General features: G+C 35.9%; 1 protein-coding gene across 1 annotated transcript in view; it reads right to left on the reverse strand.

The window, feature by feature from the left end:
* Positions 1 to 3,535: 3,535 nt before the first annotated feature.
* Positions 3,536 to 25,156, reverse strand: part of rtn2b (reticulon 2b) — a 34,301-nt gene continuing 12,680 nt past the window's right edge. Inside the window, exons 8-9 of the transcript XR_006106469.1 lie at positions 3,674 to 3,811; positions 3,536 to 3,572 (exon numbers count right to left, since the gene is read on the reverse strand). The gene's annotated coding sequence lies outside the window, so the exon portion shown is untranslated. The remainder of the gene's footprint in view (positions 3,573 to 3,673; positions 3,812 to 25,156) is intronic.

Below are 25,156 nucleotides of genomic sequence, written 5' to 3' on the forward strand. Positions count from 1 at the left end.
CCCTATGACAAAGTCAGCTCATAAACTATATCACTTTGATATGATACATGTGAAACATACACCAGGAATATGTTCCAGCATTTCTTCTGGCAACTGGGCTGTATAGAAAACAGCCGAGGGTCGTAGTTATCCACCTAAATCCAAAAACTGTTTTGCGTCTTCTTTTATCAAAGCAAGAACCACAAAGCATGAACTCCAACATATCCTCAGACATTTCACTAGACCAAACCACGCCAGATCCAAACAGCTAAGGTCCACTGAGACCAAATGTACTAACTGCAGCACAGACCATGAAGGGATTAATTAAGGTATTCCTGTCCCACTTCTGTGATTTGCTGTAGTAATGTTGCAATGACACAATGCTTTTTGGCAGTAGAAACTGTAGATTTGTAAATGTGTAGATGCAGCAGCTGCGTCAGTGTAATTATGTAGAGTCATAACCTCCTACTAATCAGGGAAACAGAAATCTGAGACGTTATTAATGTCACTTCTTTACATATATATATATATATATATATATATATATATATATATATATATATACATACATACATACATACTGCAGAAAAATGTTAAAACTGAGTGAAATATTCAGAACATCTGTGGCGAGGATTCATTGGGTTACACACTTCATAGTCCTATGTCTGACTTTTATCTGAACTGTTTGAAGTGCCATATTGACATTTTGGGGGTATTCCCTCTTAGAATTTAGTGTGCTGTAGTGTTTACAGTTCTCAAGTGTATTAAGATAATCATGAGCTGCTGTCTTGTTTGAATTATGTATTAAAATGCATTTTGATTTAAATGCATTATTAAATTTCTGTCAGTGACATGATGCTTTGGCAACAATAGATTAAGAACCATTATGTGTTCTGACTCTGTGTGAAATCTCTCCATGAAGGTGTTCAGTAACCGTCTCAAAGTAAAAACAGACTGATGGAAGCTCTGAGTCACTACATGTGATAACAAAGAGCAGAAGTCCTTGAAGATTTCAGAAAGACTTTGAACTGACGTGTGGAGGGTTTCTGAGGTAAATTCATCTCAAGGTCATAGTCACATTGCTTCCACCATGATTCTCCCAACAGAGAGAAAAAACAGTTTTTGTGATCAGGAAATATTTTGTGTGGATGGTGCAGAGTTTGTGTGTGAGGAGCCCACATTGTACTGAAGGCTGACGTGTTTTGTCAGGTTTCATTTATTTCTGAAGATCAGTCAGTGATGAGTGGGTTTCTCCATCCTCCACTGAGGGGCCGTAGCTGACACTTTCCAAGAGCAACACCTAGTGGTCAAACATGTCAGTGCAGCCTCGAGTGGTGAGTGTTGAACCATCACAGAATATATAAAGTAAATAAAACCACCCCTATGGTTACATGTATAATGTAAAAGGGTGGAGGTACTTAAGTCAAATTATTTAAGATAAATCTAAGGATATAATATTTTTAGAAACACTACACTATGATTTTTTCACATAGTATAGTATGAAATTTTTTCTGAAATATGATAAAATGCCATATGATGACATTTATAGAGTATTAAACAATAATTCATTCATTTGGTTTTTTTTTTACCACAGCTAATACTATTATTTTATATACTATAACATTCTGTATGACATACTTTATCATGATATTTGACACCAGTAGACCATGACATTTACATGAAATGAAATACCATGACATTTTTTAACATTACTATGATTTATATTGGACAGTGATTTTAAGCATTTCTATACATTTTGAATGACAGACTATACTATGACTTTTTTTGGATGAAATACTGTACTATGACTTTTTTTTTGATGAAATGCTATGTAATGACAACTTTTTCTGTTATTGTGGACTGCATACTATGCCATAGATTTTGTTGCAAAAACAAAACAAACAAACAAAAAAAAAACATGATATGGCATGTTGACAAAATCACCAAAAAAGTCATACTATAGTATGGAAAAATGTCAAAAAATGGCATGTCCCAAACAAAGCTGAAAACAACTCAACACAGCATAAAATATCGTGCAGAAACACGCCATGGCATATAATGTTGCAAAAACGGCCAAAAACACCATAATGATGCATGTTGAAAAAATAAACGGAAAGGCAAGGCTATAGTATGGATAAAAATATGAAAATATGTCATGTCCCAAAAACACTTCAAAACACCTCAAAACAGCATAAAACAGCGTGCCAAGACACGCTATAGCAAAGAATGTTGGAAGAACGGCCAAAAACACCATAATAATGCATTCTGAAAAAATGACCAAAAAGTCAAGACTATAGTTTTTTTGCAACATGTTTTGAGGTGTTTTCAAAATTTTATAATTTTTGGATTTTTTGGACGTTTTTGCAACATTCTGTAGCGCGTCTTTGCACACTTTTTTGTGCTGTTTTGATGGGTTTTCAGCTGTTTTTGAAACATGTCAATTTTGACATTTTTAGCCATACCATAGCCTTGCCTTTTCTGTCATTTTTTCAACATAAATTATTTTGGAATTTTTGACAGTTTTTGCAACATTCTATGCTATAGCGTGTCTTGGCACTTTACTTTGTGCTGTTTTTAGGTGTTTTCAGCTGTTTTTGAAACGTGTCTGTTTTGACGTTTTTAGCCATACTATAGCCTTGCCTTTTCGGTCATTTTTTCAACATGCATTATTTTGTTTTTTTTTCGCCGTTGATGCAACATTGTATGCTATAGCAAGTTTTTGCATGCTATTTTATGTTGTTTTGAGCTGTTTTCAGTTGTTTTTGAGACTTGCCTTTTCGGTCATGTTTTCAAGATTTATTTTTTTTGGTGTTTTTTGCCGTTTTTGCAACATTCTGTACTCTAACCTGTCATTGCACCGTATTTAATGGCGTTTTAAGGTGTTCTCAGCTGTTTTTGAAACATGTCAGTTTTGACGTTTTTAGCCATACTATAGCCTTGCCTTTTCCGCCATTTTTTCAACATAAACTATTTCAGATTTTTTGGCCGATTTTGCAACATCCTATGTAAAAGCGTGTCATGGCACACTATTTTATGTTGTGCTTACGTGTTTTCAGTGATTTTTGAGACATATCAATTTTGACATTTTTTGCCATACTATAGCCTTGCCTTTTTAGTCGTTTCTTCAACATGCATTATTATGGTGTTTTGGGCTGTTTTTGCAACATTCTATGCCATAGCGTGTCTTGGCACGCTATTTAATGCTGATTTAAGGTGTTTTCAGGTGGTTTTGAGACATGTCAATTTTTACAATTTTCGCCTTTTCATGCTATTTTATGCTGTTTTGAGGTGTTTTCTTTGATGGTGTGGGAACTGTGGATGAGGGAGGACCCACAAACAAACACTCGGACAGGTTTAGGGCGAAACAATCAATGTCTTTATTTCGAATAATGATGAGGAAGGGAATGGTAGTGGGGGAAGGAAGCAGGGGACCATGCGGGCATGGATGCCAGGTGAGGCCGGTCATCGTGCAGGCAGCGGTGGCAGGTGAGGTTGGTGAGGTGGGGGGTGGTGAAGATTCCGAGGTGGTGGCTTCTCGTCTCTGAGCTCCAGCACCTGGGTGGTGAGGTGCTGGAGCTCAGAGACGAGAAGCCCTGGAGAAAACACAAAAGGCACAATGCGCAAAAATCCAAAAAAACACGAGAGAGAATTAAAAAGGCACAAAGAGAATCTCAAACTGAGACGGCCGATCTACCACTTGTGAAGTTGGCAATTATCTGGCGCCGGGGAGAGGTGAAGCCGGAGTATTTAAACTGTGAGGAGATGACTGCAGATGAGGCGCAGGTGAGAGAGTGTGCCCAACGCTCCAGCACACGGAAGCCACGCCCAGCCCCTACAACACAGAAGGACAGAACAGACAACCCAAGCATACACACAAACAGTCCCAAGCAATCACAGTCACAAAAACACACAAAACACCACAGTTTTCACCTGTTTTTGAGACAGGTCAATTTTGACATTTTTAGCCATATACTATAGCCTTGCCTTTTTGGTCATTTTTTCAACATGCTTTATTTTAGATTCCTTGACCGTTTTTGCAACATTCTTTGCCATAACATGTCTTGGCACGCTATTTTATGTTGTTTTGAGTGTTTTCAGCTGTTTTTCAGACATGTCAATTTTGACATTTTTAGCCATACTATAGCCTCTCCTTTTCGGTCATGTTTTCAAGATTTATTTTTTATTTATTTATTTATTTTGGTGTTTTTTTTGCCATTTTTGCAACATTCTGTACTATAACCTGTCTTTGCACCATATTTAATGATGTTTTAAGGTGTTGTCAGCTGCTTTTTGAAACGTGTCAGTTTTGACATTTTTACCCATACAATAGCCTTGCCTTTTCTGTCATTTTTTCAACATGCATTATTATGGTGTTTTAGGCCGTTTTTTTTGCAGCATTGTATGCTATAGCGTGTCTTGGCATGCTATTTTATGCTGTTTTGAGGTTTTTCCAGCTGTTTTTGAGACATGTCAATTTTGACATTTTTCGCTATACTACAGGCTTGCCTTTTCGGTCATTTTTTCAACATGATTATTATGGTGTTTTTGGCCGTTTTTGCAACATTCTTTGCCATATAACGTGTCTGGACACGCTATTTTATGCTGTTTTTAGGTGTTTCCAGTTGTTTTTGAGACGTGTCAATTTTGACATTTTTCGCCATACTATAGCCTTGCCTTTTTGGTTATTTTTTAAACATGCATTATTATGGTGTTTTTGGTCATTTTTTGCAACATTCTTTGCTTTAGCGTGTCTTGGCATGCTATTTTATGCTTTTCTGAGGTGCTTTCAGCTGTTTTTGAAACATGTCATTTTTGACACGTTTTTCGCCATACTATAGCCTCTCCTTTTCGGTCATTTTTTAAAAAATGCCGTTTTTTTTTGCAGCATTCTATGCTATCGCGTGTCTTGGCATGTTATTTTATGCTGTTTTGAGGTTTTTCCAGCTGTTTTTGAGACATGTCAATTTTGACAATTTTTTCGCCATACTATAGCCTTGCCTTTTCGGTCATTTTTTTTCAACCTGCATTATTATGGTGTTTTGGGCCGTTTTTTGCAGCATTCTATGCTATCGCGTGTCTTGGCACGCTATTTTATGCTGTTTTGAGGTTTTTCCAGCTGTTTTTGAGACATGTCAATTTTGACAATTTTTCGCCATACTATAGCCTTGCCTTTTTGGTGATTTTTTCAACATGCATTATTATGGTGTTTTAGGCCGTTTTTTGCAGCATTCTATGCTATAGCGTGTCTTGGCATGCTATTTTATGCTGTTTTGAGGTGTTTTCAGGTGTTTTTGAGACATGTCAATTTTGACATTTTTCGCCATACTATAGCCTTGCCTTTTCGGTCATTTTTTCAACATGCATTATTATGGTGTTTTTGGCCGTTTTTTTTTGCAGCATTCTATGCTATAGCGTGTCTTGGCATGCTATTTTATGCTGTTTTGAGGTGTTTTCAGTGTTTTTGAGACGTGTCAATTTTGACATTTTTCGCATACTATAGCCTTGCCTTTTCGGTCATTTTTTCAACATGCATTATTATGGTGTTTTAGGCCGTTTTTTTGCAACATTCTATGCTATAGCGTGTCTTGGCACGCTATTTTATGCTGTTTTGAGGTGTTTTTCAGCTGTTTTTGAGACATGTCAATTTTGACATTTTTCGCCATACTACTATAGCCTTGCCTTTTTGGTGATTTTTTCAACATGCATTATTATGGTGTTTTTGGCCGTTTTTGCAACATTCTATGCTATAGCGTGTCTTGGCATGCTATTTTATGCTGTTTTGAGGTGTTTTCAGCTGTTTTTGAGACATGTCAATTTTGACATTTTTCGCCATACTATAGCCTTGCCTTTTCGGTCATTTTTTCAACATGCATTATTATGGTGTTTTTGGCCGTTTTTTTGCAACATTCTTTGCATAACGTGTCTGGACACGCTATTTTATGCTGTTTTTAGGTGTTTTCAGTTGTTTTTGAGACGTGTCAATTTTGGATTTTTTTGCCATACTATAGCCTTGCCTTTTTGGTCATTTTTTCAACATGCATTATTATGGTTTTTTGGTCATTTTTGCAACATTCTTTGCTTTAGCGTGTCTTGGCACGCTATTTTATGCTGTTTTGAGGTGTGTTTTTCAGCTGTTTTTGAGACATGTCATTTTGACATTTTTCGCCATACTATAGCCTTGCCTTTTTCGGTCATTTTTTCAAAAAATTATGGTGTTTTTGTTTTTGCAACATTCTATGCTATCGCGTGTCTTGGCATGCTTTTTTTATGCTGTTTTGAGGTGTTTTCAGCTGTTTTTGAGACATGTCAATTTTGACATTTTCGCCATACTATAGCCTTGCCTTTTTGGTCATTTTTTTCAACATGCATTATTATGGTTTTTTGGCCGTTTTTTGCAACATTTCTATGCTATAGCGTGTCTTGGCATGCTATTTTTATGCTGTTTTGAGGTGTTTTCAGCTGTTTTTTGAGACATGTCAATTTTGACATTTTTTTGCCATACTATAGCCTTGCCTTTTTGGTGATTTTTTTCAACATGCATTATTATGGTGTTTTTGGCCGTTTTTGCAACATTCTATGCTATAGCGTGTCTTGGCACGCTATTTTTTATGCTGTTTTGAGGTGTTTTCAGCTGTTTTTGAGACATGTCAATTTTGACATTTTTGCCATACTATAGCCTTGCCTTTTTGGTCATTTTTTTCAACATGCATTATTTGGTGTTTTTGGCCGTTTTTGCAACATTCTATGCTATAGGTGTCTTGGCATGCTATTTTATGCTGTTTTGAGGTTTTTTCAGCTGTTTTTGAGACATGTCAATTTTGACATTTTTGCCATACTATAGCCTTGCCTTTTTTCGGTCATTTTTTCAACATGCATTATTTATGGTGTTTTTGGGCCGTTTTTTGCAGCATTCTATGCTATGGCGTGTCTTGGCATGCTATTTTATGCTGTTTTGAGGTGTTTTTCAGCTGTTTTTGAGACATGTCAATTTTGACATTTTTGCCATACTATAGCCTTGCCTTTTTGGTCATTTTTTCAACATGCATTATTATGGTGTTTTTGGCTGTTTTTTGCAACATTTCTTGCTATGGCGTGTCTTGGCACGCTATTTTATGCTGTTTTGAGGTGTTTTTTCAGTGTTTTTTGAGACATGTCAATTTTGACATTTTTGCCATACTATAGCCTTGCCTTTTTGGTCATTTTTTCAACATGCATTATTTTATGGTGTTTTTGGCGTTTTTTGCAAAACATTTTTTGCTATATGGCGTGTTTTGGCACGCTTTTTATGCTGTTTTGAGGTGTTTTCAGCTGTTTTTGAGACATGTCAATTTTGACATTTTTTGCCATACTATAGCCTTGCCTTTTTCGGTCATTTTTTCAACATGCATTATTATGGTGTGTTTTTTGGCCATTTTTGCACATTCTATGCTATGGCGTGTCTTGGCACATGCTATTTTATGCTGTTTTGAGGTGTTTTCAGCTGTTTTTGAGACATGTCAATTTTGACATTTTTGCCATACTATAGCCTTGCCTTTTTGGGTCATTTTTTCAACATGCATTTTATGGTGTTTTTGGCCGTTTTTTTTGCAACATTCTATGCTATGGCGTGTCTTGGCATGCTATTTTATGCTGTTTTGAGGTGTTTTCAGCTGTTTTTGAGACATGTCAATTTTGACATTTTTGCCATACTATAGCCTTGCCTTTTTTGGTCATTTTTTCAACATGCATTATTATGTGTTTTTGGCCGTTTTTGCAACATTCTATGCTATAGCGTGTCTTGGCACGCTATTTTATGCTGTTTTGAGGTGTTTTCAGCTGTTTTTGAGACATGTCAATTTTGACATTTTTGCCATACTATAGCCTTGCCTTTTTGGTCATTTTTTTTTTCAACATGCATTATTATGGTGTTTTTGGCCGTTTTTTTGCAACATTCTATGCTATAGCGCGTGTCTTGGCACGCTATTTTATGCTGTTTTGAGGTGTTTTCAGCTGTTTTTGAGACATGTCAATTTTGACATTTTTGCCATACTATAGCTTGCCTTTTTGGTCATTTTTTCAACATGCATTATTATGTGTTTTTGGCCGTTTTTTTGCAACATTCTATGCTATGGTGTGTCTTGGCATGCTATTTTATGCTGTTTTGAGGTGTTTTCAGCTTTTTTTTTGAGACATGTCAATTTTGACATTTTTGCCATACTATAGCCTTGCCTTTTCGGTCATTTTTTCAACATGCATTATTTTGGTGTTTTTGGGTTTTTTTGCAACATTCTATGCTATGGCGTGTCTTGGCACGCTATTTTTTATGCTGTTTTGAGGTGTTTTCAGCTGTTTTTGAGACATGTCAATTTTGACATTTTTGCCATACTATAGCCTTGCCTTGCCTTTTCGGTCATTTTTTCAACATGCATTATTATGGTGTTTTTGGCCGTTTTTTTTGCAACATTCTATGCTATGGCGTGTCTTGGCACGCTATTTTATGCTGTTTTGAGGTGTTTTCAGCTGTTTTTGAGACATGTCATTTTGACATTTTTTGCCATACTATAGCCTTGCCTTTTGGGTCATTTTTTCAACATGCATTATTATGGTGTTTTTGGCCGTTTTTGCAACATTCTATGCTATGGTGTCTTGGCACGCTATTTTATGCTGTTTTGAGGTGTTTTTCAGCTGTTTTTGAGACATGTCAATTTTGACATTTTTGCATACTATAGCCTTGCCTTTTCGGTCATTTTTTCAACATGCATTTATTATGGTGTGTTTTTGGGCCATTTTTTTGCAACATTCTATGCTATACGTGTCTTGGCACGCTATTTTATGCTGCTGTTTTGAGGTGTTTTCAGCTGTTTTTGAGATGTGTCAATTTTGACATTTTTGCCATACTATAGCCTTGCCTTTTTTCGGGTTTTTTTTCAACATGCATTATTGGTGTTTTTGGCCGTTTTTGCAACATTCTATGCTATGGCGTGTCTTGGCACGCTATTTTATATGCTGTTTTGAGGTGTTTTCAGCTGTTTTTGAGACATGTCAATTTTGACATTTTTGCCATACTATAGCCCTTGCTTTTTGGTCATTTTTTCAACATGCATTATTATGGTGTTTTTGGCCGTTTTTGCAAAATTCTATGCTATGCGCGTCTTGCACGTCTTGGCACGCTATTTTATGCTGTTTTGAGGTGTTTTCAGCTGTTTTTGAGACATGTGTCAATTTTGACATTTTTGCCATACTATAGCCTTGCCTTTTCGGTCATTTTTTCAACATGCATTATTATGGTGTTTTGGCCGTTTTTGCAACATTCTATGCTATGGCGTGTCTTGGCACGCTATTTTATGCTGTTTTGAGGTGTTTTCAGCTGTTTTTTGAGACATGTCATATTTTGACATTTTTGCCATACTATAGCCTTGCCTTTTTGGTCATTTTTTCAACATGCATTATTATTGTGTGTTTTTGGCCGTTTTTTTTTGCAACATTCTCTATGCTATAGCGTGTCTTGGCACGCTATTTTATGCTGTTTTGAGGTGTTTTCAGCTGTTTTTTGAGACATGTCAATTTTGACATTTTTTGCCATACTATAGCCTTGCCTTTTTGGTCATTTTTTCAACATGCATTATTATGGTGTTTTTTGGCCGTTTTTTTTTGCAATTCTATGCTATGGCGTGTCTTGGCACGCTATTTTATATGCTGTGTTTTGAGGTGTTTTCAGCTGTTTTTTTGAGAGACATGTCAATTTTGACACATTTTTGCCATACTATAGCCTTGCCTTTTCGGTCATTTTTTCAACATGCATTATTATGGTTTTTGGCCGTTTTTTTGCAACATTCTATGCTATGGCGTGTCTTGGCACGCTATTTTATGCTGTTTTGAGGTGTTTTCAGCTGTTTTTGAGACATGTCAATTTTGACATTTTTGCCATACTATAGCCTTGCCTTTTTCGGTCATTTTTTTTCAACATGCATTATTATGGTGGTGTTTTTGGCCGTTTTTTTTGCAACATTCTATGCTATGGCGTCTTGGCACTATTTTATGCTGTTTTGAGGTGTTTTCAGCTGTTTTTGAGACATGTCAATTTTGACATTTTTTTTTGCCATACTATAGCCTTGCCTTTTCGGTCATTTTTTTCAACATGCATTATGGTGTGTTTTTGGCCATTTTTGCAACATTCTATGCTATGGCGTGTCTTGGCACGCTATTTTATGCTGTTTTGAGGTGTTTTCAGCTGTTTTTGAGACATGTCAATTTTGACATTTTTTGCCATACTATAGCCTTGCCTTTTCGGTCATTTTTTTTTCAACATGCATTATTATGGTGTTTTTGGCCATTTTTGCAACATTCTATGCTATGGCGTGTCTTGGCACGCTATTTTATGCTGTTTTGAGGTGTTTTCAGCTGTTTTTGAGACATGTCATTTTATTTTGACATTTTTGCCATACTATAGCCTTGCCTTTTTGGTCATTTTTTCAACATGCATTATTTATGGTGTTTTGGGCCATTTTTTTGCAACATTCTTCTATGGCGTGTCTTGGCATGGTTATTTTATGCTGTTTTGAGGTGTTTTCAGCTGTTTTTGAGACGTGTCAATTTTGACATTTTTTGCCATACTATAGCCTTGCCTTTTTCGGTCATTTTTTTTTTCAACATGCATTATTATGGTGTTTTTGGCATTTTTTTGCAGCATTCTTTGCTATGCTATGCTATGGCGTGTCTTGGCATGCTATATTTTATGCTGTTTTGAGGTGTTTTCAGCTGTTTTTGAGACATGTCAATTTTGACATTTTTTGCCATACTATAGCCTTGCCTTTTTTGGTCATTTTTTTCAACATGCATTATTATGGTGTTTTTGGCCGTTTTTTTGCAAATTCTATTGCTATGGCGTGTCTTGGCACGCTTTTTATGCTGTTTTGAGGTTTTTTTTCAGCTGTTTTTGAGACATGTCAATTTTGACATTTTTGCCATACTATAGCCTTGCCTTTTCGGGTCATTTTTCAACATCAACATGCATTTTTATGGTGTGTTTTTGGCCGTTTTTTTGCAACATTCTATGCTATGGCGTGTCGTGTCTTGGCACGCTATTTTAATGCTGTTTTTTTGAGGTGTTTTCAGCTGTTTTTTGAGACATGTCAATTTTTTGACATTTTTTGCCATACTATAGCCTTGCCTTTTTCGGTCATTTTTTCAACATGCATTATTATGGTGTTTTTGGCCGTTTTTGCAGCATTCTTCTATGCTATGGCGTGTCTTGGCATGCTATTTTATGCTGTTTTGAGGTGTTTTCAGCTGTTTTTTTTTTGAGACATGTCATTTTTGACATTTTTTGCCATTTACCATACTATAGCCTTGCCTTTTTGGTCATTTTTTCAACATGCATTATTATGGTGTTTTTGGGCCGTTTTTGCAGCATTCTATGCTATATGCTTTTGGCGTGTCTTGGCATGTGTCTTTGCGCTATTTTATGCTGTTTTGAGGTGTTTTCAGCTGTTTTTGAGACATGTCAATTTTGAATTTTTTTGCCATACTATAGCCTTGCCTTTTCGGTCATTTTTTCAACATGCATTATTATGGTGTTTTTGGCCTTTTTTGCAACATTCTATGCTATGGCGTGTCTTGGCACGCTATTTTATGCTGTTTTGAGGTGTTTTCAGCTGTTTTTGAGACATGTCAATTTTGACATTTTTTGCCATACTATAGCCTTGCCTTTTCGGTCATTTTTTCAACATGCATTTATTGGTGTTTTTGGCCATTTTTTGCAACATTCTATGCTATGGCGTGTCTTGGCACGCTATTTTATGCTGTTTTGAGGTGTTTTTCAGCTGTTTTTGAGACATGTCAATTTTGACATTTTTTTGCCATACTATAGCCTTGCCTTTTTGGTCATTTTTTTCAACATGCATTATTATGGTTTTGGGGTTTTTTTTTGCAACATTCTTTGCTATGGCGTGTCTTGGCACGCTATTTTTATGCTGTTTTGAGGTGTTTTCAGCTGTTTTTGAGACACTCAATTTTGACATTTTTGCCATACTATAGCCTTGCCTTTTTCGGTCATTTTTTCAACATGCATTATTATGGTGTTTTTGGCCGTTTTTTTTTTGCAACATTCTATGCTATGGCGTGTTTGGCACGCTATTTTATGCTGTTTTGAGGTGTTTTCAGCTGTTTTTGAGACATGTCAATTTTTGACATTTTTTGCCATACTATAGCCTTGCCTTTTTCGGTCATTTTTTTTCAACATGCATTATTATGGTGTTTTTGGCCTTTTTTTTTGCAACATTCTATGCTATGGCGTGTCTTGGCACGCTATTTTATGCTGTTTTGAGGTGTTTTCAGCTGTTTTTTTGAGACATGTCAATTTTGACATTTTTTGCCATACTATAGCCTTGCCTTTTCGGTCATTTTTTTCAACATGCATTATTATGGTGTTTTTTGGCCGTTTTTGCAACATTCTTTGCTATGTGTGTTGGCACGCTATTTTATGCTGTTTTGAGGTGTTTCAGCTTTTTTTTGAGACATGTCAATTTTGACATTTTTGCCATACTATAGCCTTGCCTTTTCGGTCATTTTTTCAACATGCATTATTATGGTGTTTTTGGCCGTTTTTTTTTGCATTCTATGCTATGGCGTGTCTTGGCACGCTATTTTATGCTGTTTTGAGGTGTTTTCAGCTGTTTTTGAGACATGTCAATTTTGACATTTTTTGCCATACTATAGCCTTGCCTTTTTCGGTCATTTTTTCAACATGCATTATTATGTGTTTTTGGCCATTTTTTGCAACATTCTATGCTATGGCGTGTCTTGGCACGCTATTTTATGCTGTTTTGAGGTGTTTTCAGCTGTTTTTGAGACATGTCAATTTTGACATTTTTTGCCATACTATAGCCTTGCCTTTTTGGTCATTTTTTCAACATGCATTATTATGGTGTTTTTTGGCCGTTTTTTTTGCAACATTCTATGCTATGGCGTGTCTGGCATGCATATTTTTATGCTGTTTTGAGGTGTTTTCAGCTGTTTTTTGAGACATGTCAATTTTGACATTTTTGCCATACTATAGCCTTGCCTTTTCGGTCATTTTTTCAACATGCATTATTATGGTGTTTTTGGCCGTTTTTTTTGCAACATTCTATGCTATGGCGTGTCTTGGCACGCTATTTTATGCTGTTTTTGAGGTGTTTTCAGCTGTTTTTGGGACATGTCAATTTTGACATTTTTGCCATACTATAGCCTTGCCTTTTCGGTCATTTTTTTTTCAACATGCATTATTATGGTTTTTGGCGTTTTTTTGCAAAACATTCTATGCTATGGTGTGTCTTGGCACGCTATTTTATGCTGTTTTGAGGTGTTTTCAGCTGTTTTTGAGACATGTCAATTTTGACATTTTTGCCATACTATAGCCTTGCCTTTTCGGTCATTTTTTCAACATGCATTATTATGGTGTTTTTGGCCGTTTTTGCAACATTCTATGCTATGGCGTGTGTCTTGGCACGCTATTTTATGCTGTTTTGAGGTGTTTTCAGCTGTTTTTGAGACATGTCAATTTTGACATTTTTGCCATACTATAGCCTTGCCTTTTTCGGTCATTTTTTTTCAACATGCATTATTATGGTGTTTTTAGGCCGTTTTTTTTGCAACATTCTATGCTATGGCGTGTCTTGGCACGCTATTTTATGCTGTTTTGAGGTGTTTTCAGCTGTTTTTGAGACATGTCAATTTTGACATTTTTGCCATACTATAGCCTTGCCTTTTTTGGTTTTTTTTCAACATGCATTATTATGGTGTTTTTGGCCGTTTTTTTGCAACATTCTATGCTATGGCGTGTCTTGGCACGCTATTTTATGCTGTTTTGAGGTGTTTTCAGCTGTTTTTGAGACATGTCAATTTTGACATTTTTGCCATACTATAGCCTTGCCTTTTTCGGTCATTTTTTCAAACATTATTTATTGGTGTTTTTGGCATTTTTGCAACATTCTATGCTATGGCGTGTCTTGGCACGCTATTTTTATGCTGTTTTGAGGTGTTTTTCAGCTGTTTTTGAGACATGTCAATTTTGACATTTTTGCCATACTATAGCCTTGCCTTTTCGGTCATTTTTTCAACATGCATTTTTATGGTGTTTTTTTGCCATTTTTTGCACATTCTATGCTATGGCGTGTCTTGGCACGCTATTTTATATGCTGTTTTGAGGTGTTTTCAGCTGTTTTTGAGACATGTCAATTTTGACATTTTTTGCCATACTATAGCCTTGCCTTTTTGGGTCATTTTTTCAACATGCATTTTTATGGTGTTTTTGGCCATTTTTTTTTGCAACATTTCTATGCTATGGCGTGTCTTGGCACGCTATTTTATGCTGTTTTGAGTGTGTTTTCAGCTGTTTTTGAGACATGTCATTTTTTGACATTTTTGCCATACTATAGCCTTGCCTTTTCGGTCATTTTTTCAACATGCTTTTGGTGTTTTTGGTGTTTTTTGGCCATTTTTTTTGCAACATTCTATGCTATGGCGTGTCTTGCACGCTATTTTATGCTGTTTTGAGGTGTTTTCAGCTGTTTTTGAGACATGTCAATTTTGACATTTTTTTGCCATACTATAGCCTTGCCTTTTCGGTCATTTTTTCAACATGCATTATTATGGTGTTTTTGGCCGTTTTTTTGCAACATTCTATGCTATGGCGTGTCTTGGCACGCTATTTTATGCTGTTTTGAGGTGTTTTTTCAGCTGTTTTTGAGACATGTCAATTTTGACATTTTTGCCATACTATAGCCTTGCCTTTTTGGGTCATTTTTTCAACATGCATTATTATGGTGTTTTTTTGGCCGTTTTTGCAACATTCTATGCTATGGCGTGTCTTGGCACGCTATTTTATGCTGTTTTTGAGGTGTTTTCAGCTGTTTTTGAGACATGTCAATTTTGACATTTTTGCCATACTATAGCCTTGCCTTTTCGGTCATTTTTTCAACATGCATTATTTATGGTGTTTTTTGGCCGTTTTTTGCAACATTCTATGCTATGGCGTGTCTTGGCACGCTATTTTATGCTGTTTTGAGGTGTTTTCAGCTGTTTTTGAGACATGTCAATTTTGACATTTTTTGCCATACTATAGCCTTGCCTTTTTTTGGGTCATTTTTTCAACATGCATTATTATGGTGTTTTTTGGCCGTTTTTTTGCAACATTCTATGCTATGGCGTGTCTTGGCACGCTATTTTATGCTGTTTTGAGGTGTTTTCAGCTGTTTTTGGGACATGTCAATTTTGACATTTTTGCCATACTATAGCCTTGCCTTTTTTGGTCATTTTTTCAACATGCATTATTATGGTGTTTTTTGGCCTTTTTTTGCAACATTCTATGCTATGGCGTGTCTTGGCACGCTATTTTATGCTGTTTTGAGGTGTTTTTCAGCTGTTTTTTGAGACATGTCAATTTTGACATTTTTGCCATACTATAGCCTTGCCTTTTTTGGTCATTTTTTTCAACATGCATTTTATGGTGTTTTTTGGCCGTTTTTGCAACATTCTATGCTATGGCGTGTCTTGGCACGCTATTTTATGCTGTTTTGAGGTGTTTTCAGCTGTTTTTTTTGAGACATGTCAATTTTGACATTTTTGCCATACTATAGCCTTGCCTTTTCGGTCATTTTTTCAACATGCATTATTATGGTGTTTTTTGGCGTTTTTGCAACATTTCTATGCTATGGCGTGTCTTGGCGCTATTTTATGCTGTTTTGAGGTGTTTTTCAGCTGTTTTTGAGACATGTCAATTTTGACATTTTTGCCATACTATAGCCTTGCCTTTTTTCGGTCATTTTTTCAACATGCATTATTATGGTGTTTTTGGCCTTTTTTTTTGCAACATTCTATGCTATGGCGTGTCTTGGCACGCTATTTTATGCTGTTTTGAGGTGTTTTCAGCTGTTTTTGAGACATGTCAATTTTGACATTTTTGCCATACTATAGCCTTGCCTTTTTGGTCATTTTTTCAACATGCATTATTATGGTGTTTTTGGCCATTTTTTGCAACATTCTATGCTATGGCGTGTCTTGGCACGCTATTTTTATGCTGTTTTGAGGTGTTTTCAGCTGTTTTTGAGACATGTCAATTTTGACATTTTTGCCATACTATAGCCTTGCCTTTTTTTCGGTCATTTTTTCAACATGCATTATTATGGTGTTTTTGGCTTTTTTTGCAACATTCTATGCTATGGCGTGTCTTGGCACGCTATTTTATGCTGTTTTGAGGTGTTTTTCAGCTGTTTTTGAGACATGTCATATTTTGACATTTTTTGCCATACTATAGCCTTGCTTTTTGGTCATTTTTTCAACATGCATTTTTATGGTGTTTTTGGCCGTTTTTGCAACATTCTTTGCTATGGCGTGTCTTGGCACGCTATTTTATGCTGTTTTGAGGTGTTTTCAGCTGTTTTTGGACATGTCATATTTTGACATTTTTGCCATACTATAGCCTTCCTTTTTGGTCATTTTTTCAACATGCATTATTATGGTGTTTTTGGCCGTTTTTGCAACATTCTATGCTATGGCGTGTCTTGGCACGCTATTTTTATGCTGTTTTGAGGTGTTTTCAGCTGTTTTTGAGACATGTCAATTTTGACATTTTTGCCATACTATAGCCTTGCCTTTTTGGGTTTTTTCAACATGCATTATTATGGTGTTTTTTTTTTTTTTTTTGCAACATTCTATGCTATGGCGTGTCTTGGCACGCTATTTTATGCTGTTTTTGAGGTGTTTTTCAGCTGTTTTTGAGACATGTCAATTTTGACATTTTTGCCATACTATAGCCTTGCCTTTTCGGTCATTTTTTCAACATGCATTATTATTATGGTGTTTTTGGCCGTTTTTTTGCAACATTCTATGCTATGGCGTGTCTTGGCACGCTATTTTATGCTGTTTTGAGGTGTTTTTCAGCTGTTTTTGAGACATGTCAATTTTGACATTTGCCATACTATAGCCTTGCCTTTTTCGGTCATTTTTTTCAACATGCATTTTTTATGGTGTTTTTGGTTTTTTTGCAACATTCTTGCTATATGGCGTGTCTTGGCACGCTTTTTTATGCTGTTTTGAGGTGTTTTCAGCTGTTTTTGAGACATGTCAATTTTGACATTTTTGCCATACTATAGCCTTGCCTTTTTTTGGTCATTTTTTTCAACATGCATTTTTTATGGTGTTTTTGGCGTTTTTTTTTGCAACATTCTTGCTATGGCGTGTCTTGGCACGCTATTTTATGCTGTTTTGAGGTTTTTTTCAGCTGTTTTTTTGAGACATGTCAATTTTGACATTTTTGCCATACTATAGCCTTGCCTTTTTGGTCATTTTTTCAACATGCATTATTATGGTGTTTTGGCCGTTTTTTGCAACATTCTTTGCTATGGCGTGTCTTGGCACGCTATTTTATGCTGTTTTGAGGTGTTTTCAGCTGTTTTTGAGACATGTCAATTTTGACATTTTTTGCCATACTATAGCCTTGCCTTTTCGGTCATTTTTTTTTTCAACATGCATTATTATGGTGTTTTTGGCCATTTTTGCAACATTCTATGCTATGGCGTGTCTTGGCACGCTATTTTATGCTGTTTTGAGGTGTTTTCAGCTTTTTTTTGAGACATGTCAATTTTGACATTTTTTTGCCATACTATAGCCTTGCCTTTTTCGGTCATTTTTTCAACATGCATTATTATGGTGTTTTTTTTTGGCTTTTTTTGCAACATTCTATGCTATGGCGTGTCTTGGCGCTATTTTATGCTGTTTTTTGAGGTGTTTTCAGCTGTTTTTGAGACATGTCAATTTTGACATTTTTGCCATACTATAGCCTTGCCTTTTCGGTCATTTTTTTTCAACATGCATATTTTTATGGTGTTTTTGGCCGTTTTTGCAACATTCTTTGCTTATGCTATGGCGTGTTGGCACGCTATTTTATGCTGTTTGGAGGTGTTTTCAGCTGTTTTTTTGAGACATGTCAATTTTGACATTTTTGCCATACTATAGCCTTGCCTTTTTTCGGTCATTTTTTTTCAACATGCATTATTATGGTGTTTTTGGTTTTTTTTGCAACATTCTATGCTATGGCGTGTCTTGGCACGCTATTTTATGCTGTTTTGAGGTGTTTTCAGCTGTTTTTGAGACATGTCAATTTTGACATTTTTGCCATACTATAGCCTTGCCTTTTCGGTCATTTTTTCAACATGCATTATTATGGTGTTTTTTGGCCGTTTTTTGCAACATTCTATGCTATGGCGTGTCTTGGCACGCTATTTTTTATGCTGTTTTGAGGTGTTTTTCAGCTGTTTTTTGAGACATGTCAATTTTGACATTTTTGCCATACTATAGCCTTGCCTTTTCGGTCATTTTTTTTCAACATGCATTTTATGGTGTTTTGGCCGTTTTTTGCAACATTCTATGCTATGGCGTGTCTTGGCACGCTATTTATGCTGTTTTGAGGTGTTTTCAGCTGTTTTTGAGACATGTCAATTTTGACATTTTTTGCCATACTATAGCCTTGCCTTTTTCGGTCATTTTTTCAACATGCATTATTATGGTGTTTTTGGCCGTTTTTTTGCAACATTCTTATGCTATGGCGTGTCTTTGGCACGCTATTTTATGCTGTTTTGAGGTGTTTTCAGCTGTTTTTGAGACATGTCAATTTTGACATTTTTTTTGCCATACTATAGCCTTGCCTTTTCGGTCATTTTTTCAACATGCATTATTATGGTGTTTTTTGGCCACATTTTTTTTGCAACATTCTATGCTATGGCGTGTGTCTTGGCACGCTATTTTATGCTGTTTTGAGGTGTTTTCAGCTGTTTTTGAGACATGTCAATTTTGACATTTTTGCCATACTATAGCCTTGCCTTTTTGGTCATTTTTTCAACATGCATTATTATGTGTTTTTGGCCGTTTTTGCAACATTCTATGCTATAAGGTGTCTTGGCACGCTATTTTATGCTGTTTTGAGGTGTTTTCAGCTGTTTTTTGAGACATGTCAATTTTGACATTTTTGCCATACTATAGCCTTGCCTTTTCGGTCATTTTTTCAACATGCATTATTATGGTGTTTTTGGGTTTTTTTTTGCAACATTCTATGCTATGGGCGTGTCTTGGCACGCTTTTTTTATGCTGTTTTGAGGTGTTTTCAGCTGTTTTTGAGACATGTCAATTTTGACATTTTTTGCCATACTATAGCCTTGCTTTTTTCGGTCATTTTTTCAACATGCATTATTATGGTGTTTTTGGCTATTTTTTTTGCAACATTCTTTCTATGCTATGGCGTGTCTTGGCACGCTATTTTATGCTGTTTTGAGGTGTTTTCAGCTGTTTTTGAGACATGTCAATTTTGACATTTTTGCCATACTATAGCCTTGCCTTTTTCGGTCATTTTTTTTCAACATGCATTATTATGGTTTGCCGTTTTTGGCCATTTTTTGCAACATTCTATGCTATGGCGTGTCTTTGCACGCTATTTTATGCTGTTTTGAGGTGTTTTCAGCTTTTTTGAGACATGTCAATTTTGACATTTTTGCCATACTATAGCCTTGCCTTTTCGGTCATTTTTTCAACATGCATATTTATGGTGTTTTTGGCCATTTTTTGCATTCTATGCTATGGCGTGTCTTGGCACGCTATTTTATGCTGTTTTGGTGTTTTTCAGCTGTTTTTGAGACATGTCAATTTTGACATTTTTGCCATACTATAGCCTTGCCTTTTCGGTCATTTTTTTTTCAACATTATTTATGGTGTTTTGGCCGTTTTTTGCAACATTCTATGCTATGGCGTGTCTTGGCACGCTATTTTATGCTGTTTTGAGGTGTTTTCAGCTGTTTTTGAGACATGTCAATTTTGACATTTTTTGCCATACTATAGCCTTGCTTTTTTCGGTCATTTTTTCAACATGCATTATTTATGTGTTTTTGGCCGTTTTTGCAACATTCTATGCTATGGCGTGTCTTGGCACGCTTTTTTTATGCTGTTTTGAGGTGTTTTCAGCTGTTTTTGAGACATGTCATTTTTGACATTTTTGCCATACTATAGCCTTGCCTTTTCGGTCATTTTTTCAACATGCATTATTTTGGTTTTTGGCCGTTTTTTTGCAACATTCTATGCTATGGCGTGTCTTGGCACGCTATTTTATGCTGTTTTGAGGTGTTTTCAGCTGTTTTTGAGACATGTCAATTTTGACATTTTTTGCCATACTATAGCCTTGCTTTTTTCGGTCATTTTTTCAACATGCATTATTATGGTGTTTTTGGCCATTTTTTGCAACATTCTATGCTATGGCGTGTCTTGGCACGCTATTTTATGCTGTTTTGAGGTGTTTTTCAGCTGTTTTTGAGACATGTCAATTTTGACATTTTTGCCATACTATAGCCTTGCCTTTTCGGTCATTTTTTCAACATGCATTTATTGGTGGTGTTTTTGGCCGTTTTTTTGCAACATTCTATGCTATGGCGTGTCTTGGCACGCTATTTTATGCTGTTTTGAGGTGTTTTCAGGTTTTTGAGACATGTCAATTTTGACATTTTTTGCCATACTATAGCCTTGCCTTTTTTGGTCATTTTTTCAACATGCATTTTTTATGGTGTTTTTGGCCGTTTTTTGCAACATTCTATGCTATGGCGTGTCTTGGCACGCTATTTTATGCTGTTTTGAGGTGTTTTCAGCTGTTTTTGAGACATGTCATATTTTGACATTTTTGCCATACTATAGCCTTGCTTTTCGGTCATTTTTTTCAACATGCATTATTATGGTGTTTTTGGCCATTTTTTTTGCAGCATTCTATGCTATGGCGTGTGTCTTGGCACGCTATTTTATGTTTTGAGGTGTTTTCAGCTGTTTTTTTTGAGACATGTCATATTTTTGACATTTTTGCCATACTATAGCCTTGCTTTTTCGGTCATTTTTTCAACATGCATTATTATGGTGTTTTGGGCGTTTTTGCAACATTCTTTGCTATGGCATGTGTCTTGGCATGCACGCTTTTTTGCTGTTTTGAGGTGTTTTTCAGCTGTTTTTGAGACATGTCAATTTTGACATTTTTGCCATACTATAGCCTTGCCTTTTTGGTCATTTTTTCAACATGCATTATTATGTGTTTTTTGGCCGTTTTTTGCAACATTCTATGCTATGGCGTGTTTGGCACGCTATTTTATGCTGTTTTGAGGTGTTTTCAGCTGTTTTTTGAGACATGTCAATTTTGACATTTTTGCCATACTATAGCCTTGCCTTTTCGGTCATTTTTTCAACATGCATTATTATGGTGTTTTAGGCCGTTTTTTGCAACATTCTTGCTATGGCGTGTCTTGGCATGCTATTTTATGCTGTTTTGGGGTGTTTTCAGCTGTTTTTGAGACATGTCAATTTTGACATTTTTGCCATACTATAGCCTTGCCTTTTTGGTCATTTTTTTTTCAACATGCATTATTATGGTGTTTTTTGGCCATTTTTTTGCAACATTCTATGCTATGGCGTGTCTTGGCACGCTATTTTATGCTGTTTTGAGGTGTTTTCAGCTGTTTTTGAGACATGTCAATTTTGACATTTTTGCCATACTATAGCCTTGCCTTTTTGGTCATTTTTTCAACATGCATTATTATGGTGTTTTTGGCCGTTTTTTTTGCAACATTCTATGCTATGGCGTGTCTTGGCACGCTATTTTATGCTGTTTTGAGGTGTTTTCAGCTGTTTTTGAGACATGTCAATTTTGACATTTTTGCCATACTATAGCCTTGCCTTTTCGGTCATTTTTTCAACATGCATTATTATGGTGTGTTTTTGGCCGTTTTTTTTTGCAACATTCTATGCTATGGCGTGTCTTGGCACGCTATTTTATGCTGTTTTGAGGTGTTTTCAGCTGTTTTTGAGACATGTCAATTTTGACATTTTTGCCATACTATAGCCTTGCCTTTTCGGTCATTTTTTCAACATGCATTATTATGGTGTTTTGGCCTTTTTTGCAACATTCTTTGCTATGGCGTGTCTTGGCACGCTTTTTATGCTGTTTTGAGGTGTTTTCAGCTGTTTTTGAGACATGTCAATTTTGACATTTTTTTCGCCATACTATAGCCTTGCCTTTTCGGTCATTTTTTCAACATGCATTATTATGGTGTTTTTTTGGCCGTTTTTTGCAACATTCTATGCTATGGCGTGTCTTGGCATGCTATTTTTATGCTGTTTTGAGGTGTTTTCAGCTGTTTTTGAGACATGTCAATTTTGACATTTTTGCCATACTATAGCCTTGCCTTTTCGGTCATTTTTTTTTCAACATGCATTATTATGGTGTGTTTTGGCCATGTTTTTTGCAACATTTCTATGCTATTATAGCGTGTTGGCATGCTATTTTATGCTGTTTTGAGGTGTTTTTTCAGCTGTTTTTGAGACATGTCAATTTTGACATTTTTTGCCATACTATAGCCTTGCCTTTTTTCGGTCATTTTTTCAACATGCATTATTATGGTGTTTTTGGCCATTTTTGCAACATTCTATGCTATAGCGTGTTTTGGCACGCTATTTTTATGCTGTTTTGAGGTGTTTTCAGCTGTTTTTGAGACATGTCAAATTTTGACATTTTTCGCCATACTATAGCCTTGCCTTTTCGGTCATTTTTTCAACATGCATTATTATGTGGTGTTTTTGCCGTTTTTTTGCAACATTCTTTGCTATATGGCGTGTCTTGGCATGCTATTTTTATGCTGTTTTGAGGTGTTTTCAGCTGTTTTTGAGACATGTCAATTTTGACATTTTTCGCCATACTATAGCCTTGCCTTTTCGGTCATTTTTTCAACATGCATTATTATGGTGTTTTAGGCCGTTTTTGCAACATTCTATGCTATAGCGTGTGTCTTGGCATGCTATTTTATGCTGTTTTGAGGTGTTTTTCAGCTGTTTTTGAGACATGTCAATTTTGACATTTTTCGCCATACTATAGCCTTGCCTTTTTGGTGTCATTTTTTCAACATGCATTATTATGGTGTTTTAGGCCGTTTTTTTGCAGCATTCTATGCTATAGCGTGTCTTGGCATGCTATTTTATGCTGTTTTTGAGGTGTTTTCAGCTGTTTTTGAGACATGTCAATTTTGACATTTTTCGCCATACTATAGCCTTGCCTTTTCGGTCATTTTTTCAACATGCATTATTATGGTGTTTTAGGCCATTTTTGCAGCATTCTATGCTATGGCGTGTCTTGGCATGCTATTTTATGCTGTTTTGAGGTTTTCCAGCTGTTTTTGAGACATGTCAATTTTGACATTTTTCGCCATACTATAGCCTTGCCTTTTCGGTCATTTTTTTCAGCATGCATTATTATGGTGTTTTGGGCCGTTTTTGCAGCATTCTATGCTATAGCGTGTCTTGGCATGCTATTTTATGCTGTTTTGAGGTTTTCAGCTGTTTTTGAGACATGTCAATTTTGACAATTTTTCGCCATACTATAGCCTTGCCTTTTTGGTATTTTTCAACATGCATTATTATGGTGTTTTTGCCATTTTTGAGGCATTTTTTATGCATGTCAGCATGCTATTTTTTGTTTTGAGGTGTTTTCAGCTGTTTTTTGAGACATGTCAATTTTGACATTTTCGCCATACTATAGCCTTGCCTTTTCGGTCATTTTTTTCAACATGCATTTTTATGGTGTTTTGGCCGTTTTTGCAGCATTCTATGCTAGCGTGTCTTGGCATGTTTTTATGCTGTTTTGAGGTTTCAGCTGTTTTTGAGACATGTCAATTTTGACATTTTTCGCCATACTATAGCCTTGCCTTTTGGCACGTGTTGGCGTTTTTTTTTATGCAACATGCATTTTTGTGGTGTTTTAGCCCGACATGCTTTTTGGTCATTTTTTCAACATGCCATTACTTATTTTTTTTTTGTCATTTATGCATGGTTTTTGGCTGTTTTTTTTGGACATGTCAATTTTGACATTTTTGAGCCATACTATAGCCTTGCAATTTTCGGTCATTTTTTCAACATGCATTATTATTATGGTGTTTTTGGCCGGTTTTTGCCTTTTCGGTCTTGGCACGCAACATGCAGGTGTTTTCAGCTGTTTTTATGTGTCATTTTTAGGACCATTACTATAGCCTTGCCTTTTCGGTCATTTTTTCAACATGCATTATTATGGTGTTCTTGGCATGGTATGGTGTTATGCTGCTATACCAGAAAATGCTGTTTTGAGGTGTTTTCAGGTGATTTTGAGACGTGTCAATTTTGACATTTTTCGCCCTACTATAGTTTAGCATGGTATTTTATGTGTTTTCAGAGTAGGTTAAAAATGGTATTTTGTGCCATTTTGAGACATTCAATTTTGACCATTTTTTTGCCTTTTTGGTGATTTTTTCAACTGCATTATTATGGTGTTTTAGGCCGTTTTTGCAGCATTCTATGCTATAGCGTGTCTTGGCATGTTATTTTTATGCTGTTTTGAGGTTTTTTCCAGCTGTTTTTGAGACATGTCAATTTTGACAATTTTCGCCTTGCCTTTTCGGTCATTTTTTTCAACATGCATTATTTCAGATTTTTTGGCCATTTTTGCAACGTCCAATGCTACATCGTGTCTTGGCTCGCTGTTTTATGCTGTTTTGAGGTGATTTGAGCTGTTTTAAAGACAAGTCAATTTTGACATTTTCAGCCTTACTATAGCCTTTCCTTTTCAGTTATTTTTTCAACATGCATTATTTTGGATGTTTTGGGCCCGTTTTGAAACATTCTACGCAATAGAAAGTTTTGGCATGCTATTTTATGCTGTTTTGCAGTGTTTTTTATGTTTCTGAGACATGTAATATTTTGACATTTTTAGCCATATTTTATCCTGGCCTTTACGGTCATTTTTGCAAAAAAACATGTAGACATGCATCATTATGGTGTTCTTAGCTATTTTTCAGAAATTCTGTGCTATGATGTGTCTTGGGGTACCATTTCATGATGTTTTTGAAGTGTTTTCAGCTGTTTTTGGAACATGTCATATTTTGACATTTTTAGCCCAAAAACAGCTGAAAACCTCAAAACACCATAAAATAAGCTGCCAAGACATGCCATTGCAAAGAACTTCTCACAAAAAGCCCAAAAACACCATAATATTACATGCTGAAAAAATGACAGAGTAAGTAAGGCTATAGTATGGCTAAAAAATGTCAAAATTGACATGTCTCAAAAACAGCTGAAAACACCTCAAAACAACATAAAAAAGTGCCAAGAAGCGCTATAG

The sequence above is a fragment of the Plectropomus leopardus genome, chromosome 13, assembly GCF_008729295.1.
Source record: "Plectropomus leopardus isolate mb chromosome 13, YSFRI_Pleo_2.0, whole genome shotgun sequence".
NCBI lineage: Eukaryota > Metazoa > Chordata > Actinopteri > Perciformes > Serranidae > Plectropomus > Plectropomus leopardus.